The sequence below is a fragment of the Hyla sarda genome, chromosome 1 (assembly GCF_029499605.1).
Source record: "Hyla sarda isolate aHylSar1 chromosome 1, aHylSar1.hap1, whole genome shotgun sequence".
In the NCBI taxonomy this organism is placed as follows: Eukaryota; Metazoa; Chordata; class Amphibia; order Anura; family Hylidae; genus Hyla; species Hyla sarda.
The window spans coordinates 209,855,752-209,875,771 of NC_079189.1; the positions used below are offsets into that span (position 1 = coordinate 209,855,752).

A 20,020-nucleotide genomic window follows, 5' to 3' on the forward strand; every position below is an offset into this window, starting at 1 on the left:
GAAATACGACAGGGCTCCAAAGTGAGAGCGCCATGCGCATTTGATGCCTAAATTAGGGATTGCATAGGGGTAGACATAGGGGTATTCTACGCCAATGATTCCCAAACATGGTGCCTCCAGCTGTTTGCAACAGCTGGAGGCTCTGTTTTGGAAACAGTGGCGTACCAGACGTTTTTCATTTTTATTGGGGAGGGGGGTTGTATAGGGGTTGTATAGTATGTGTAGATGTAGTGTTTTTACTTTTTATTTTATTTTGTGTTAGTGTAGTGTAGTGTTTTTAGGGTACAGTCGCGGGGGTTCACAGTAGTTTCTCGCTGGCAGTTTGAGCTGCGGCAGAAAATTTGCCGCAGCTCAAAATTGCAGCCGGATACTTACTGTAATCCTCCGCCCATGTGAGTGTACCCTGTACGTTCGCATTGGGGGGGGGGGGGGAAACATCCAGCCATTGCAAAACTACAACTCCCAGCATGTACGGTCTATCAGTGCATGCTGGGAGTTGTAGTTTTGCAACTGCTGGAGGCTCCGTTTTGGAAACAGTGGCATACCAGACGTTTTTCATTTTTATTGGGGAGGGGGGCTGTGTAGGGGTATGTGTATACGTAGTGTTTTTTACTTTTTATTTTATTGTGTGTTAGTGTAATGTTTTTAGGGTACAGTCACACGGGCGGGGGTTCACAGTAGTTTCTCACTGGCAGTTTCTCAAACTTGCAGCCGGATACTTACTGTAATCCTCCGCCCCTGTACATTCACATTGGGGGGGGGGGGGGGGGGGACATCCAGCTGTTGCAAAACTACAACTCCCAGCATGTACGGTCTATCAGTGCATGCTGGGAGTTGTAGTTTTGCAACAGCTGGAGGCACACTGGTTGTGAAACACCGAGTTTGGTAGCAAACTCAGTGTTTTGCAACCAGTGTGCCTTCAGCTGTTGCAAAAGCTACAACCCCCAGCATGTACGGACAGCGGAAGGGCATGCTGGGTCTTGTAGTTATGCAACAGCTGGAGGCATACTACTTTGGCTGGGGATGCTGGCGATTGTAGTTATGCAACAGCTGGAGACACACTGGTTTGCTACTTAACTCAGTGTGCCTTCAGATGTTGCAAAACTACAACTCTCAGCAGTCAGACAGCCAACGGGCATGCTGGGAGTTGTAGTTATGCAACCACCAGATGCACCACTACAACTCCCAGCATGCACTTTAGCTGATTGTGCAAGCTGGGAGTTGTAGTTATACAACAGCTGAAGGTACACTTTTCCATAGAAAGAATGTGCCTCCAGCTGTTGCAAAACTACAAGTCACAGCATGCCCATAAGGGAATGCTGGGAGTTGTGGTGGTCTGCCTCCTGCTGTTGCATAACTACAGCTCCCAGCATGCCCTTTTTGCATGCTGGGAGCTGTTGCTAAGCAACAGCAGGAGGCTGTCACTCACCTCCAACGATCCAGCCGCATCAGGTCAGTCCCTTGTCGTCGCCGCCTCACCCTTGCTGGCTCTGGCTGATCAGCCAATAATTCCGGGTCACCGGGTCACTGGAGACCCGATTGACCCGGAATCCGCCGCAGATCGCTGGACTGAATTGTCCAGCGATCTGCGGCCATCGCCGACATGGGGGGTCATCATGACCCCCCTGGGCGATATGCCCGATGCCTGCTGAACGATTTCAGCAGGCATCGGGCACCGGCTCCGCTCCAGATGGTTGCGGGGGGGCGGTAAAACACAGGACTCGGAGATGGAGACGTATGAGAACGTCATGTGTCATTATGGGGTTAAGGTAAGGGCATCACTTAGTCAAGGGTACGTGACAAATACCCATTGAATCAGTAAGTAAGGCGGTATATGACTAGCAATAACAAAAAAAAGTATATAATGCTGCAACTGTGGTAGGGCAAATAGCATATGTAGCAAACTAGAAAACTGGAAAAAAGTCTCAAGACATCAGAGAACAGTGCAAAGGGACCCAGCAAGGTCCGGGTCAGCGGACTGAGGTCACCATGGGCATTCAATCCACGGTTGGAACAAAAGCAACATCACAGTCCGTGCCATGGAGGGATCAGGTTTTGCGCTTCTGTCTTTGCGACAAAGGTGTGGGTGAGGTGGTATCCATATCACGGGGTGGAGGTAGTCTTTCCCAGGGGGCGGCAGGCCGAATCGGGTATGAGGGAAGGTAAAAGGATTCCCAGTCCGGAAAAGCAATCGGTGGAAACTTGAAGGTGGACAGGAATGCTGGGAGATCTCAGGGAGACCGCACGGTGGCTGTTGTGGTACCATGTCTAGCAATGAGTGAAAATGGGAAACCCCACCTGTAAAGTATACAAGCATTTGCAAGACCTGTAGCAGGGGTCTAAGGGAGGCTCTGAGATAGAGAGTACGGATGGACAGATCAGGGTAGAGATGAAACCCCACTTATAGGCCAGATGTTTAAGATCTCTCGCTTTTCTCATGACTGTTTCCTTGGTGGTGTAATGATGCACTCTACAAATCACATCCCGAGGTTTGGAAGGATCGGGGTCTTTTGCTTTTAACGCTCTGTTGGCTCTATCTAATTCTATGGGGTTGTTGGCTGGTTTTTGTAGAATCTCGTTGAAGATCCTTTGGACTACCCCCTGTAGTTCATGAGTGGTCACCGTTTCAGGAAGTCCTTTGATGCGGACATTGTTGCGGCGGTTACGATTATCTATATCGTCCAAATGTTCTATCATGGTGGAATGAGACGTATAGAGAGTTTTGGTGGCTAATTTGAGTTCAGTAAGTTTGGCAGTAACGCCAGTGCGGAAGGTTTCCAGATCCTGTACTTTTTGAGTCAGCTGAGCAACCTCTGTTTGAACCGGATCCAAGTATTTTCGCCAGGCAGATTTTAAGTCAGTGGCTAAGGAAAGCATGTCCATTTTGGTGGGTAGTAGCGCCAGAAGGTCCTGCAGCTCCGGATGGTTCTTTAAAGTATGAACTGCCATCTCTGGCGTAGGGAGGATAGGCTCCACAGACAGTTGGGCAGAGGGTAAATCATCATTCAATACGGGTGGCGATGTGGGGGTGCCAACAAGTCTGCAAGCGCGTTGGTCTCTCCTGTGTGAATCCTCTGATGAGGAGTAATCAGTGTGGGCTCTCTGGGAGGGCGTAACTCTCTGGGGGGTCCGAAAGAGTTTCTTCTTTGCTGGGGGCTGGCCCCCCCAGTATTCAGGGGGACTATCACCTTCAGTGGAGCCCCCACTGGATGCTGAAGGTTCAGAGTCAGTGTGAGGTGGGATAGCCTGCATAGAGATGGAGGCAAGGAGCAGGTCGTTTGGTTGGGAGACAACAGACACTGAGGGGTTAAGTGCCACAGGGGATACACCAGAGGTGGTGCAGCTATGGGGAGGCTGAGGGGAGCAGGCTTTAGTGGAGCTGCTGATTTCATTTGTGGTGCCAGTGACTGTTTAAAGCTTTTAGCAGCGTCCGGCACAGGAGAGGCTGCCTTAGGAGGGTGAGTCGCGACACACTGGGCAGCTAGGGAGGTAGGGGCCTCATGCAGGGGCTGCTGCTGCAGGGGTGAGAGGACCATTGGCGGGGAGCAGTCTGCCATTTTCAGCGAGGCAGCGCTCGCTACAGGGGGCCCTGCTGCAGGTGAGTGCTCATTTCTATGGGAGAGAGTACTTGCCGCTTCATGTGGGATGCTGAGGGAAGCGTCCTCTTCTCTCCCCGCTGCTGTTGACGCAGACATCGCTGGCAGGGTAGCGGAGCGGTCGTACAGCAGAGGGTCCGTGCCTGTCACGGCAGGAGGAGGCGCGAGCTGTAATGGCGCCAGCGGCTGTGAGTGGAGCTGCGGGTTCCGAGTGGCGGGCCTCTCCGCGCTGGAGTGAGGAGGGAAGAACGCTGTGATGGCATGCAGGGAGGTGAGGGAACCTTGCTGGGGCTTCTGCTTCTTTTTAGAACGCTTCTTATTGCCCATAACCGCCTCAGGCCCTTAGGATGGCAGGCTCTGCAGGAGCTCTAGTTAAGTGCGGCCATCTTCCAGTGTGCCAGAGCCACGCCCCCCTATTTTCATTCTTTTATGAGGCACTGTCTCTAGTATTGCACTTTAGTGCACAAGTAATAGCACTTTATATTATATATTTATTTATTGGGAGCCCTGTATGTTTTTGCTGTACTTATATTTTGTACACAGTCCTTTTTTGGAGTTGGCATTACCATTGTTTACGTGCACAGGTGTGAGTGTAGTAGGTGTTAAACATATAGCCTCCACTGTATTTTTAAATGGTTTTAAATGTCTGTTTTTTCTATGTGTTTAATAAAATTGGTATATTTTTATTTAATTAGGTGGTGTGCAGTGTACATTAATTGCTAGCTGTTCTTTGTGGTTTCTTCTGTACAAGCATCATGCAATAGGTTACCAACTGTTTTGTATCTTAAATACTGGTTCACCACTAAAGAGTATTTAGATGACACTTTGTACATGCATATAGGTAAATAACCAATAATTTAGATCCCCACATCCCTCCACTGACGGAACAAAGGATTTGGTCTATCTAATGAGAATAATGGAGAGGATTATATAGGCATAAATGCAGATGCCGGATTTTGCTCTTAAGACAAAGTAGAAAAGCAGTTAGACCTATGTATTAACTCCCTGATGTATCATAATATATTAAGGGTAATTGCAGTCCTCCAGTCTTTTTTGGTAGAGCCAACTTGTTGTAGGCCACTCTTGGTCTCTCCTCTTCCAAAGAAAAGGGATGAAGGCCAACTGAAGCCATTGGTAATACACATATTTCAACAGTGATATTACCTTAGGAGGAGTGTTTGTCTATCTTCACGAGTCTCCTCCTGGTTAACTGCTAAAGGTTCCAGTGCCAAAGCAAAGAGATGAGGCTACAGGTGGCAGCCCTGTCATGTTCCCTTTGTAGAGAGATCGGCAGTGACAAATAGCCTGGTGTATAAATATATATGCTCTGCGCCAAATACATGGCTAAAAGATCATTGAGACAATGCCCTGTGATATTAAAATTTGCCTATAACTAAATCTAGCCAAGCCCAATCGAAACTGTCGAATGCCTTTTCGGCAGCCAACGCAAACAGCATGGGAGTATCAACGTGAGCAGAACTTGCTGCAACTCTATCTAGTACTGAGAGAACTATATGTTTATTTGTCACCAACGAGTGCCCCTTCACAAAACCCATCTGATGAGTTCCTACTAAGAATTTAGATAAGCCCTTAGCTAGAGGCTTAGATCATTTCTTGACATCTCGGTTAATGTCTGTATGGTCTTTACCCAGTTAATGGTTGAACACTGCCTCTGAAAGTATAGTGTTATTAACCTCCAGCAGAACCGGAAGAACTTCTTGTGACAGACATTTATAATATGGAATCCATCAGGGCCTGGAGCTTTTTTAGTTGAGGGGATGCTATAACTGTCTGCACCTCTTCTAAGTCATTGAATCGTTCAGCTAAAGGAGATCCTCCTCCAATAGTCTAAGTAGCTTTAGTCTTGCTAAAAAAAAAAAATCTTCCACCATATCTCATCACTAACATACAGAGACTAGAAATAATCAAACAAAATTGTGTTGACCCCTAAGGATCCTTGTTCAAAACTTGTGCAGTGGAAAAGTCGACTAGTTGCCCATTGTAACCAATCAGATAATTTCTTTAATTTTTGAAAAATAATAGAAGCAATCTGATTGGTTGCTATGGGCAACTGGTCAACGTTTCCTTAGCACAGGTCTTAATGAATCTTCCCCTATGTCTCTCTTGTCGGGATCAGGAGTGGTGTGCAGGGATGACACAGGTAGTGGATCCTTTATGTCAGTGAGGTGATGGCGTGGGCCGTACCAGGGGAACGGAATCTAAGGGGTTACTGGTTTTCACCCAGGCCCGCCGCAAGGCGGGATGGACTTGCTGCGGCAGGTAACCCCCAGGTCGTTCCACCCAATAGCGACTCAACCTCACTGAGTGCGGTACACAAGGACTAGGCAAAAGACAAGGTCAGATTTAGCAGAAGGTCAGGGCAGGCGGCAACGGTTTGTAGTCAAGGGCAACGGTAAGGGTCTGGATTCACAGGCAATGGACACACGGGAACGCTTTCACTGGCACAAGGCAACAAGATCCGGCAAAGGCAGGAAGGGGAAGTGGATATTTATAGGTTTTGCAATGATTGGGCCAGGCACCAATTAGTGGTGCACTGGCCCTTTAAATTTCAGCAAGCACGCACGCCCTAGGGAGCGGGGCCACGTGCCGGGAGGAAGCAGACGGAGGCGTGAGGTGAGTGACATGGGGCGTGATCCGAGAGCGGGCACGTCCCGTGCCTCGGATCACGTCCCCTCCGGTGACAAGGGAGCAGCGCTCGCGGTCAGCGGTGCCGACCGGAGCACTGCATGCAGAGGCACGCCGTGAGCGCTCCGGGGAGGCAGCTCGGCGTGACATCTCTGATACCTTTTACATTTTTGAAGTCTTTCCATCTGCACCTCAAACTGTCTTTCCCTTTGCTCAATCAGTTTTAGTGGCCTCAGATCCTCGTGATTGATGAGTAAGCCTTCCGGAACCTTTCACTAGTTCCTTGATATGCCTCAGCTGTCTTATGCCTTAATGTAGCTACATATGCAATAATATTACCCCTAACAACAGCCCTAGCTGTGTCCCATAAAAAGTGAGGGAGGAAGCATTGACACCACTGTATTCCATCCATCAGCCTTTCAATAAGCCCAAGTTGATGCAAATATGTTAAAATATAACTTTTATTAAACACAATTGTAAAAACATATATATTCTTGTATCTAGTGATGTTCACAGAGTTACAGACATAAAAACTATCAAAGCCAGCACCACTTGCCGAAATATACCAATTTATCTATATCACAATTACAAATCATACTCATTATATGGTATAAGTATAAATCATGCACTGTCACAGGGAGCAGTTAAGAGCACAGTATAGCACTATATGTTCCCAAAATAGGGGTTACTGCTGCACTCTACCCACAAATAGCACAAAAGGTCTTCTTATAATAATTTGTAAATACATGGCCGCTTACCCATGTGCGCTGCTGGTGCTGTGCCTGGACCCCAAGCGCGCTTTCGTTCGTTCCTTAGGGAGCTACTGTTACTGTGTATGTGTCTGTGTTTTATAGGGAGTGCGCATGAATTGCGCTTCTGGCATGCTTTGCTAACTTCTTGGCGCTCTGCCTCCATTTCCGGCACATGTGCCCTGTCCCAGGCTGGAACCACGCAGTATCCCCCCTGTGTCATCCCGCAGACCACCACAGAAGGTTAAGTAATCTTCGGTAGAACATGTAACAGCACATGGTGGAGCTTGTGTTGCTTCCATATCCATAGCCAAGGGAAATTCCAACCAAAGGTTAGCAGGGCCAACCAGATAGTAGAAAGACTCAGCTTTGCCCCATTTATTTATGGGATTAGAATCTGATGCACAATTTATATGTCCTGCTTGTACACACAAATGTTCTGGTATGGGCCAATACATAGTTTCCAACTCATTCAGTGAAGCAATGCAGGCTGTATCCTCTATCGATGGGTCTTTTCTTTGGCACAGCTTGATCAGTGATCCGATCTGAAGACAAAGATGGGAGCCAAATATCAGCATTCTCTACAATTTGTCCTGTTTCAGGAGAAGCATTATAGAAGTGGTCAAAGTCATCCGTACTTCAATCCTGGTACAGATAACCTGAAGCGTAATAAGGTGGAGCATCAATGTAACTGAAGAGCTCAATTGCAGTGTTCAGTAGGACACACTTTAAGAGCTGGTTTGATGAAAGACCAATCTTCTTTGCTAAATAGTTTATGATGTGCCCCATTTTTACCTTCTCAGGCCACAACCTGTGTCCCTATCAAGCCTATAAAATTGTTAAGTTTGGAAGCTGGGGATCGTCATGAGATTTATTTAATTTGTCTTTTTTATGTGTATTAGAGACAGTCACCAGAACAAGAGTATTGTCAGAAACAGCTAAGGGGCCTATAGAAATCAGGAGAACTGGCTTCGGATCACCTCCCAGTAGCACCATGATCTTTATGAAGATAAACGTTTGTATATATAGAAAAGTTAAAAAATTATTGAAAATTCTCCCTTTTTGGCAGTTGCAACATGATTGGTGACAGTGTATTAAAATAGTAAGAACTTGTACATAGAAAAAAAGCGTTTGTAAATATTAAAAAATTGAGCAAATGATTTAAAATTCTCCTTTTTTTTTGGAGTTGCAACAGGTTTTATAGCTGGTAAGTGAAGAAGACGCCTTGGCTTTTCCCAAGCATTCCAGAAATATTCCATTTTGGGAGTTGCAACAGGATTTGTGTCCCAAAATGGTGAAGAAGTAGCTTTTGTATGAAAAACATGTGATCTTGCTGCTAGCTGCCAGGAATGCTGGGTTACCCTGATATCATCTTAGTGTTTCTAGTATTTTCTTCCTTTATTCAGGTGCAAAAAACATAATTCCTTCTGCTACCATTACTGCTGTTGCCAGATAGCAAAGAAGTAGTGTATCTGGTATTACCGTATATAACTGAGCAAGCGAAAAGACAGCGACTAATGCTGGCCGGAGTTCACACACACAGACTCAGGTGGTGCTGCGACTAATGCAAGTCTATGCAATGCTACGTAGAAGAAAGAAGACTCAGCGACTCACCATGCTGCAACAAGCTTCTCTTTATTCTTAGAGGTACCTCTGGGTAAACATCAGGGTGAGGGAGGGCAGGTGGGGAGGCAGGGGGTGCTGGTAGAACTGCACGGTTTTGTGCCAACCTGGCACTTCTGAAAGCTACATGCATACTGAATCCACCAGAACTCACTGTTAAAGAAGCAGGTGAGGCAAAAAGAGAGGGGTGCAACACTGGTATAGGGGAGGAACATATGTGCAAAGCAATACAAACAGCAATGCATGTATGCATTACAAAAAAATATAAAAATACACTCAAATCTTGTCTATCATTGAGGCCTGCCAGCCCCAAGGCACATAACTTCAGAATCCATTGGGACTCTTTCTGCAAGAGAACATGATGTATGTCTCCACCTTGTTTCAAGACATTAACTGTTTCCAAGCCAGCAAATTTAATGCAATGTACATTGCCCCCATGGACTTCACGCATATGGCTAATAAACCTAGGGGCACCTCGGCCAATAATAAGGGGCCGTAAATGTTCTCTTACTCTAATAAAAAGGCATCTTTTAGTCTTACTTATGTAATAAAGTCCACAGGGGCAAATCAAGGCATAAACTACGAAGGTAGTACAACAGGTAATAAGGCAAGGAATAACGTTCAAAACCTCCTAAAAAACAACTCTACTATTGATATTCAGAGGAAAAAAAGAACAATAGCCACAGGATTTATTCCCTTTTGGGGATGACTGAGATAACCAGGTCTCTTGTTTATTTGCCTGCAAGTTATTCTTCATTTTTAATCTGTCACCTATTGTGGCATTCTTTCTGTAAACGATCCACGGTTTAGATTTGGTTAGGTCTTTTAAATCAGGATCTGATTCCAATATGTACCAGTGTTTCAGCATAGCTTAACGAATTACATGGTTCATATTCGAATTAGCAAAAGAAAAAGTAGAACGTGGTGTACCAGGACCAAGATTTTTATGGAAAAGAAGTTGTTCTCGATTAATATTAGCAGCCTTCCTGAAAGCTGTTTCTACTACTTCTCTTGGATAAGCTCTCTGGAGCAGGCTATTTTTTAGATCTTCTGCTTGTTGTAAATATCTAATTTCATAAATCATTTCTTTCTAAACGTAAAAATACTGTTCTTGCAATGTGGGGGATGAGAACTGGAATAGTGGAGGAGGGCGTTTTTAGAGGTGGCTTGCGGAAATTGGAAGTAACAATCCTGTAATTAGCATCAGTGATTTTTATGTCGAGAAACTCCACCAAAAGAGTTTCCACCAAAAGAATATGTGAATAACATATTCTCTTTATTAGGGTGCGTTCACACTGAGGAAATCGCGAGGAATTCATGCTGAAAAAAAATTGTGAGTATTTAGAAATTTTCTTCTGCGCGGAATGCACGCAGAATTTGCACATAATTATCGCGGAATGCGCACTGAATTTGCACATGAAATACGCTAGGAAATTAGAGGAGGAAGAAGAGGGGAGGGGAGGGGAAAAATCGGTGGGAGGGCCACATTGGCCATTTTGAGACTGCTAAGCCCAAGTAAAGACACCTGTTGTTGAAAGCTCCCTATACATAGGTGTTAAAAAGTGCAAAATGTCCCAAAAAAAGACATCCAAGAGAATGCAAGTGGATCCTGATTGTGGATGTCCTGATTACTGAGGTAAAGTTTTCAACTGGCTGTTATTAACTATTGATCAGTCATGTGCTCTGGAGTACTTTAGTCCAACATGGTGGGAGTTGTAGTTTTGCTTAGCTTGGGTGGTGGGGGAGGCTTTTTTATTTATGTTTTGTACTTAATAAATATTTTTTCCAATGGAAATTATTGTTTTGCTTTTTATTGCATTATTGTCAAGACATGTCCAATGGTGTGGAGTTGGAGTTTACCATAGCAAACAATCATATTGTTTTCTTTTTTTTTTTTATCAATATTTTTTTTATAACATCTTTTACTTAATAAAAATGGAGAGCTGAATGTTTGCTATTGTCTAATTAAATATTTCAATATGTTTATTTTTTAAAACTTCAGCAAATGGTGTACAGTTATCTCCTGATGTCCTTGGTATATAACCATATCTGCACTTCCAACACACATTTTGAAATTTAAGAAAATAAAAAAATTCACTGTTTCTGAAAGGGAGCCCCCAGCTGTTGGGAAATAACTACTCATAGCATTGCTGATAGCAATTGACTGTCCAGGCATGCTTTTAGTTTGGGAACTGCTGGAGGCACCCCTTTTCTGGAACACTGCTGTAGCTAACTAATCTATTTGTAATCCAAACTTAGTTAATCACAAACAACAAAAAAGTTAAATTAAAAGAAGTTAGAAAATAACTTGGTGGTAGATTGTGTGCAAAAGGTAGCACATAAGCCATCATTTTGCAGAGGGAAGGGGAAGACCACACCGGAAGGTATTAGATGACTTGCTTGAAGGTATCCCATCAGGTGAGGACATCTATGGAGATCGTTGACAAACTGCTTCAGGTCCTTAGCCTTCAATTCCAGAGAACGTTTGATGATCACCAAGGCTGATTAAACTTGCCAAGACACGGCACCTTTGGGGGACATGAAATAATCAGCGAAGGTTTCTCTCACAAGTACAGCATGGTTGGATGGATGACCTGAGCCCCAGTTCATTGGCTCATTATTCAAAGCCTCGTGTGTGTCCACTTCTATGTTGGGGCTTTCCTAGTCACGGACATAGTTGTGGAGGACACACGCGGCTTTGTTGACTGCATCAACTGTGGCCTCATCCAACTGCATTGCACAGGTGAAGATCCTCCACTTCCTACTCATGATCCCGAAGGTGCACTCCACGAAGCGTCGTGCCCGGCTCAGCCTTGCATTGAAAACCCTCTTTTGGGCATTCAGTCCCCGCAGCAGGTTATTCATCAGAGGAAAAGCCTCATCCGATACCATGACGAAGGGGACTGGATGCGTGGTACCCGAAAGAGGTTTGGGTGGAGACAGAGTCACCAGATCTTGCAAACTAGTCACCCAAATTCAGATGTCCTCAGCACCCGTGAGTCCCCAGTACTACCATAGGCACCGACGTCGATGGCAATGTACTTATAATTGGCATCAGCCACCCCCATCAGGACCACAGAAAAGTACTTCTTGTAATTGAAGTACTGTGATGCTGATTGCGGTGGCTTCTGCACTCATACATGCTTCCCGTCAATGGCGCCTATGCAGTTTGGGAATTGTGCTACAGACTGAAAGCCTGCTGCTGTCTGTAGCCACGTCTCCTGGGTTGGACTGGGCATTGAAATGGGCTGCAAGTGTTGCCAGATTACGTGGCATTTTGACTTCACAATTCCAGAGATGGTTGATTTACCAACCAGGAATTGGAGGTGCAATGGTGCAAAACTCTCCCCTGTTGCAAGAAATCTGAAAGAGAAACAAAAACCAAAAAAAAATAAAAAATTGTCCATTATCAATAAAACATGGTAAAAAACAGAGAATTACAGTGTACACCAAAACTCTAAATCAAAGCCAGTAGATTTAATTTAATATTTTATGGTGTGACATGCTGGGATTTGTAGTTTAGGGTCAGCTGCAGAGGTATATATTTCATCTGGGCATGCTGAGTGTTGCATGTACCAACAATCTTTGAAACAGCCTATGGCTTTGCATCTGTCCCAAAACTACAACACCATGCAACGAGCATCATCCCCTTTTTGGAAAATAAAATACAATCATTTTAAATGAAAAAAAAAGAAAAACTTACCGCAACGTTATCATTAAACGTTCTCTGGGACTGATGGCTTGACGCATTCTTGTATCCTGAAGCTGGAGGTGAGGATCAAGAATGTCCAGCAGTTTGTCAAAGGCCTCCATAGGCATCCTCACAAAGTTTATGAACTTTTCGGTATACCTATAAGTAAAGAAAACATAAGGAATAATGATTTTCTTTACAATAATAAAAAAAGAATAATGGTGTGTGGAAAATAACTTATCTTCTAAGCTCATCATATAGTTGTCCGATGTGGCCACGCAAATCTCTGAGGCTGTTCATGGGGTGCACCCAGTATCTTCTGTGCTTTCTCTGAGTCTAAATACAAAACATTTGAAAAATGTTTACAAATCATTTGAAACATAACAAAAACGCGAAGGTCTGCACATTATATAATAATTATGCAAAACTTGCTTACCATACGTTGCCTGCGACGATGGATGACATTCACCATTATAGTTAATAAGAGTCACAGTTCTGGGGGGTGAAGTGTTATGCTACTGTTACGCCGAGCGCTCCGGGTCCCTGCTCCTCCCCGGAGCGCTCGCGGCGTTCTCCTCTCTGCAGCGCCCCGGTCAGACCCGCTGACCGGGAGCGCTGCACTGACACTGCCGGCGGGGATGCGATTCGCAAAGCGGGATGCGCCCGCTCGCGAATCACATCCCAAGCTACTTACCTGTCCCGGTCCCGGGCTGTCACGTTCTGGCACGCGCGGCTCCGCCCTCTAGGGCGCGCGCGCCAGCTCTCTAAGATTTAAAGGGCCAGTGCACCACTGATTGGTGCCTGGCCCAATCACTGTAATTAGCTTCCACCTGCTCCTTGCTCTATATAACCTCACTTCCCCTTCCCAGTATTGCCGGATCTTGTTGCCTTGTGCCAGTGAAAGCGTTTTGTGTATGTCCCAAGCCTGTGTTCCAGACCTTCTGCTGTTGCCCCTGACTACGACCCTTGCTGCCTGCCCTGACCTTCTGCTACGTCCGACCTTGCTCTTGTCTTGTCCTTCTGTTCCGCCCCTGTCTCAGCAGTCAGAGAGGTTGAGCCGTTACCGGTGGATACGACCTGGTTGCTACCGCTGCAGCAAGACCATCCCGCTTTGCGGCGGGCTCTGGTGAATACCAGTAGCAACTTAGAACCGGTCCACCGGTACGGCCCACGCCATTCCCTCTCTGACACAGAGGATCCACCTCCAGCCTGCCGAACCCTAACAGTAGATCCGGCCATGGATCCCGCTGAGCTGCCGCTGCCAAGTCTCGCTTACTTACCCACGGTGGTCGCCCAGCAATCCCAACAAATCGCCCAACAAGGACAGCAGCTGTCGCAGTTGACCGCCATGCTACAGCAACTTCTGCCACAGCTACAGCAACCATCTCCTCCGCCAGCTCCTGCACCTCCTCCGCAGCGAGTGCCCGCTCCTAGCCTCCGCTTGTCCCTGACGGACAAATTTGATGGGGACTCTAGACTCTGCTGTGGTTTCCTGTCTCAGTGTTCCCTACATTTGGAGATGTTGTCGGACCAATTTCCTACAGAACGGTCTAAGGTGGCTTTCGTAGTTAGTCTTCTGTCTGGAAAGGCCTTGTCTTGGGCCACACTGCTCTGGGACTGCAATGATCCTGCCACAGCCACAGTCCAGTCCTTCTTCGCTGAAGTCTGTAGTGTCTTCGAGGAGCCAGCCCGGGCCTCCTCTGCCGAGACTGCTTTGCTGAACCTAGTCCAAGGAACTTCTTCCGTAGGCGAATACGTCATCAAGTTTCGTACCCTCGCCTCAGAGCTAGCCTGGAACAATAAGGCCCTCTGCGCGACCTTCAAGAAAGGCTTATCCAGCAACATCAAAGATGTACTGGCCGCACGAGAAATTCCAGCTAACCTGTCTGAACTTATCCTTTTGGCCACCCGCATCGACAAGCGTTTTTCTGAAAGACACCAGGAGCTCCGCCAGGAAAAGGACCTTGATCTCCGGGCTCCTCTCTCCCAGTATCCTTTGCAATCTACCCCTGTGCCTCCCGCCGAGGAGGCTATGCAAGTGGATCGGTCCCGCCTGACCCATGAAGAGAGGTCTCGTCGCAGAGATAAAAACTTATGCCTGTACTGCGCTAGTACCGAACATTTCCTAGTGGATTGCCCTATTCGTCCTCCGCGTCTGGGAAACGCACGCACGCACGCACCCTGTTCAAATGGGAGTGGCGTCCTATGGTGTGAATTCTGCTTCTCCACGTCTCACTGTGCCCGTGCGGATTTCTCCTTCTGCCAATTCCTCCTTCTCAGCTGTGGCCTTCTTGGACTCTGGTTCTGCGGGAAATTTTATTTTGGCCTCTTTTGTTAATAGGTTTAGCATCCCAGTGACCCATCTCGTCAAGCCGCTCTACATTTCTTCGGTCAACGGAGTAAAATTGGACTGCACTGTGCGTTACCGCACAGAACCCCTGCTTATGAGCATTGGACTGCATCACGAAAAAATTGAATTTTTTGTTCTGCCCAACTGCACCTCTGAAGTCGTCCTCGGTCTGCCATGGCTCCAACGTCATTCTCCCACCCTTGACTGGACCACCGGGGAGATCAAGAATTGGGGTCCTGCTTGTCACAAATGATGCCTCACATCTGCTCCCACTGGTCTAACTCCTGAGCTTCCACCCATACCGGTCCCTCACAAGGCTTACCAGGATATTCTCGGCAAAAAGCAAGCTGAGATTTTGCCTCCTCATTGCCCCCTTCCTAGTAACACTCTGCCCCGTGACAAGCTTCACCCTCTGCCACCCTCCCCATTCCCACTTCTTCGGGATTGCCTGCCGCTGATAAAGCTACCCAGGACTTCTCTTTCTTCCGGAAGGAAACTCAAGAGTCGCTCCCAATGTTCTCGTCTCATTTGAAGGGACAAGCAGACAAAAAGAGGGGGAGACCTAAGGGGGGGTACTGTTACGCCGAGCGCTCCGGGTCCCTGCTCCTCCCCGGAGCGCTCGCGGCGTTCTCCTCTCTGCAGCGCCCCGGTCAGACCCGCTGACCGGGAGCGCTGCACTGACACTGCCGGCGGGGATGCGATTCGCATAGCGGGACGCGCCCACTCGGGAATCGCATCCCAAGCTACTTACCTGTCCCGGTCCCCGGCTGTCACGTTCTGGCGCGCGCTGCTCCGCTCTCTAGGGCGCGCACGCGCCAGCTCTCTAAGATTTGAAGGGCCAGTGCACCACTGATTGGTGCCTGGCCCAATCACTGTAATTAGCTTCCACCTGCTCCTTGCTCTATATAACCTCACTTCCCCTTCCCAGTATTGCCGGATCTTGTTGCCTTGTGCCAGTGAAAGCGTTTTGTGTATGTCCCAAGCCTGTGTTCCAGACCTTCTGCTGTTGCCCCTGACTACGACCCTTGCTGCCTGCCCTGACCATCTGCTACGACCGACCTTGCTCTTGTCTGGTCCTTCTGTACCGCGCCTGTCTCAGCAGTCAGAGAGGTTGAGGCCGTTACCGGTGGATACGACCTGGTTGCTACCGCTGCAGCAAGACCATCCCGCTTTGCGGTGGGCTCTGGTGAATACCAGTAGCAACTTAGAACCAGTCCACCGGTACGGCATACGCCAATCCCTCTCTGACACAGAGGATCCAGCCTGCCGAACAGCTAAGTTCCTCCATGGTACTTTGTTCCAACATTTTTAATGGAGCAAAATGCACAAGCTTTTGTCAATGCTGTATGCTGATACTCAAAATGGCTGCCAAGTCAAAAATGGGTGGAGAAATGGGTGTTGAATGGGTGTCATCATTTTTTCAGGGGCTGGATTTCTGAAAAAAATCTGCACACATTCCAAGCAAATTCCACGCATATTCAGCGCGAAAACGGTGTCAGGTGAAAAAAAAATTCTATTGATTTGAATGGGATTCTGCTCGCAGATTCCGCTTCAAGAATGAACATGATCTTTCTTCAAGCGGAAATGAATTCCGCAGCAGAATTCCGCGAGCGGAATTTATGCAGTGTGAACTGAAAAGCGGGAAATACATTAAAGTCTATGGCCAGATGACATGTTCAATGTATTGAAGTGGAAAATTAATGTGGAATTACTCGAGTAAATTCCTCACGAATTACTCTGTGTGAATGCACCCTTACTTTCATTGATATATGTCACAAACTGTTCAACAGTATCCTCAGTCCTTTCCCATATCAGTAACACCTCATCGACATAACAAAGAAACAGTTTAATGCACTTAATAAAGGGGTTACAATCAGAAAAAAAATCAATCTTCTCTCAAAAGCAGCGAGAAACAGATTGGCATACGTGCAGGAGATCGGCATGCCCATCACAGTGCCAGTCTCCTGCCGATACCATCTGTTCTGGAATGTGAATGTGTTATGTGTTAAAATAAACCGAAGAGAGTCCGAAACAAATTCTTTAAAAAGGGGAGATTTGTCGGTGCTATCCAGGACCTCTGCGACAGCCCGTACACCCGCATCATGGGGGATGCAGCGGTACAGGCTCTCGATGTCCAAAGAAGCAAGTTGGAAAGTCTCCTGCCAATGTACCCCATCCAAATGATGCAGCAAATCACCTGTATCCTTTACATATGTGGGATTGTGAGGCAAAATAGGATGTAATAGCCACTCAATGTATTTAGACAAAGATTCTGTGGCAGAGCCGATCCCCGCGACAATAGGTCTGCCCGGGGGTCGGCTCTGCGACTTATGAATCTTAGGTAGACAATACCTGTGGGAGATTTCTGGAACTCAGGAATAAGTTTTTCTGCATTTTTACGTGGGATAAAACCTTTCTCCATGTAGTGACCAAAGTTGTTTAATATTATCCCAAGTGAGATTAGAACTGAGGGGTGAATAGACAGCCTGTTAGTGAGCTGTTTCACGGTAGCACTGTTGAGACATCACTACTGTAGCTCCCACCTTGTCAGCCTTACAAATTTTAAGGTCGCTTCTGCTAGCCAGCCATTCTAGAGCCTGTAGTTCACCACTGGGCAGGTTATCCACTTGTTTGGGGTATATAAAGAATTTAACATCCTGCAACACTGCCCTCTCAAAGACATCCAAATGACTGCCTGGGAGGACAGGAGGAACGAACCTAGAAGAATTCCCCCCTTTAAAAGTGGAATCCTGAGCAGTTGGAACAACATACTCATGTATCACAGTACCTGTGAGCTCACATAGATCCAATATAACCTGTCTATCTACCTCATTCAGATTGTCAAGATTGTAAAACCAAGAGGTCCTATTCTAGCTGGACATTCCCCCTCTAAAACATGAGAGACGCCTGTGGACTTATGGCACTTAAAGGACTTGTGTAGATTTAATTTGCTGATGCCCTTAAATAAGTAAATTTGAAACTTAAAGGGGTACTCCGGTGAAAACCTTTTTTCTTTTAAATCAACTGGTGGCAGAAAGTTAAACATATTTGTATATTACTTCTATTAAAAAATCTTAATCCTTACAGTACTTATTAGCTGCTGAATGCTACAGAGGAAATTCCTTTCTTTTTGGAACACTGATGACATCACGAGCACAGTGCTCTCTGCTGACATCTCTGTCCATATTAGCAACCGTGCATAGCAGATGTATGCTAAGGGCAGCATGGTGGCTCAGTGGTTAGCACTGCTGCCTTGCAGCGTTGGGGCCTTGGGTTCAAATCCTACTAAATTATTATTATAATGACGTCAGCAAAGAGTACTGTGCTTGTGATGTCATCAGAGAGAATATCAAAAAGAAAATAATTTCCTCTGTAGTATTCAGCAGCTAATAAGTACAGGAAGGATTAAGATTTTTTAATAGTAATAGTAATTTACAAATCTGGGGAAAAAAAAGGGGTGTATGTGCAGCTCACAATTAATAATAAACACCGAGGTCAAACTAGGGCATGTAACTATACCTTAATTGCACAAAAAAGGAAAAACCAGTAGTAAAAAATTGCCCGGACCTTCTAAGTGAGTAAGTATAGTTATAGGTATTTAAATAAATAATTCTCTGGATCGTACTTCAATGATAATAGTATGAACAATTGATTAAAATAAGATAAATAGACTATTATTAGTTACTTCTCACAGGGCCCTTGTGAGAAGAACATATACAATAAAAACAACCTTTCAATAATATTGTGCATAAAATGAAATATGAATGACAAGGATTAAGACAATATCACTGGCATTATGACAATATCACTGGCATAGATTTAGTTTCTAATGTGAAGCTGGTATTCGTCCGCTGGTATGCAGGCACCGACTGTACAAAACAAGCGAAATGTAGCTAAAAGGTGCCTGAGTGATCGTTTCCCTCTTTAAATGTTCAGAATATAATATAATCTGCAACAGTTTCAAATATATGTTATCGATCCTTATAGTGGCAACCTGGATAAGAGGCGTTGTTACCGCAATGTCTAGGTGGTGTGGGTACACGGGGTCCTCTGTGCAACGTTCCAGGTGTTAACGGTGTAATCCAGCAAGGTCCTGGTAGAAGCGGTGGCAATTACTTCTGGCTGATGGGGCTGGTAGGTGCCGATGGTCACAGATCGCCGGGAGGACGCTGGCGCTGGCAGGTGCTGGAGATGGTAAGTCCTCACCGCTGACTGGATGGAGACGGGGACCGTGCGCTGAATGCGAGGAGCTCACCTCGTGTTGCCGGCATGTGACGTCAGCTACTGCTGGAGCCGGGTTCGTTGCACTAGAACTGTTTTGCAATGTTTGGACCAGACAAATACCGGACTGGATGCCCTGATGGTTTTAGCAGTTCATAAGAGGTAAACCAGCCGTGGTTGATAGGCACAATTCATAAATAGATTGCATATATGGCAGTGGTCATGCACAAAAGACTAGACGCGTTTCAGGGTTATTTAATGTAACCCTTTCCTCAGTAGTCAAGGAAAGGGTTACATTATATTTGAAACTGTTGCAGATTATATTATATTCTGAACATTTAAAGAGGGAAACGATCACTCAGGCACCTTTTAGCTACATTTCGCTTGTTTTGTACAGTCGGTGCCTGCATACCAGCGGACGAATACCAGCTGCACATTAGAAACTAAATCTATGCCAGTGATATTGTCATAATGCCAGTGATATTGTCTTATATGTTCTTCTTACAGGGGTCCTGTGAGAAGTAACTAATCATAGTCTATTTATCTTATTTTAATAAATAGTTCATACTATTATTATTGAAGTACGATCCAGAGAATTATTTATTTAAATACCTATAACTATACTTACTCACTTAGAAGGTCCGGGCAATTTTTTACTACTAATTTACAAATCTGTTTAACTTTCTGGCACCAGTTGATTTAAAAGAAAAAAGGTTTTCACCGGAGTACCCCTTTAACACAATCAAATTATTCCGCAAGACCAAGGTTCAAGCCCCTAGAAAGGAGAGAAACACAGTCAGGTGACAAAGAGACTTGTGAGATGTTAACCCCTTAATGACGCAGGACGTATATTTACGTCCTGCGCCGGCTCCCGCGATATGAAGCGGGATCGCGCCGCGATCCCGCATCATATCGCGTCGGTCCCGGCGCTAATCAACGGCCGGGACCCGCGGCTAATACCACACATCGCCGATCGCGGCGATGTGCGGTATTAACCCTTTAGAAGCGGCGGTCAAAGCTGACCGCCGCTTCTAAAGTGAAAGTGAAAGTGACCCGCTGCTCAGTCGGGCTGTTCGGGACCGCCGCGGTGAAATCGCGGCGTCCCGAACAGCTGATCGGACACCGGGAGGGCTCTTACCTGCCT

General features: G+C 46.1%; 1 long non-coding RNA gene across 1 annotated transcript in view; it reads left to right on the top strand.

The window, feature by feature from the left end:
* LOC130303778 (uncharacterized) overlaps positions 1–8,515 on the top strand; it is a 182,748-nt gene extending 174,233 nt beyond the window's left edge. The window contains exon 3 of the long non-coding RNA XR_008853808.1: positions 7,894–8,515. This is a non-coding gene — a long non-coding RNA (uncharacterized LOC130303778). The remainder of the gene's footprint in view (positions 1–7,893) is intronic.
* The last annotated feature ends 11,505 nt before the right edge of the window (positions 8,516–20,020 follow it).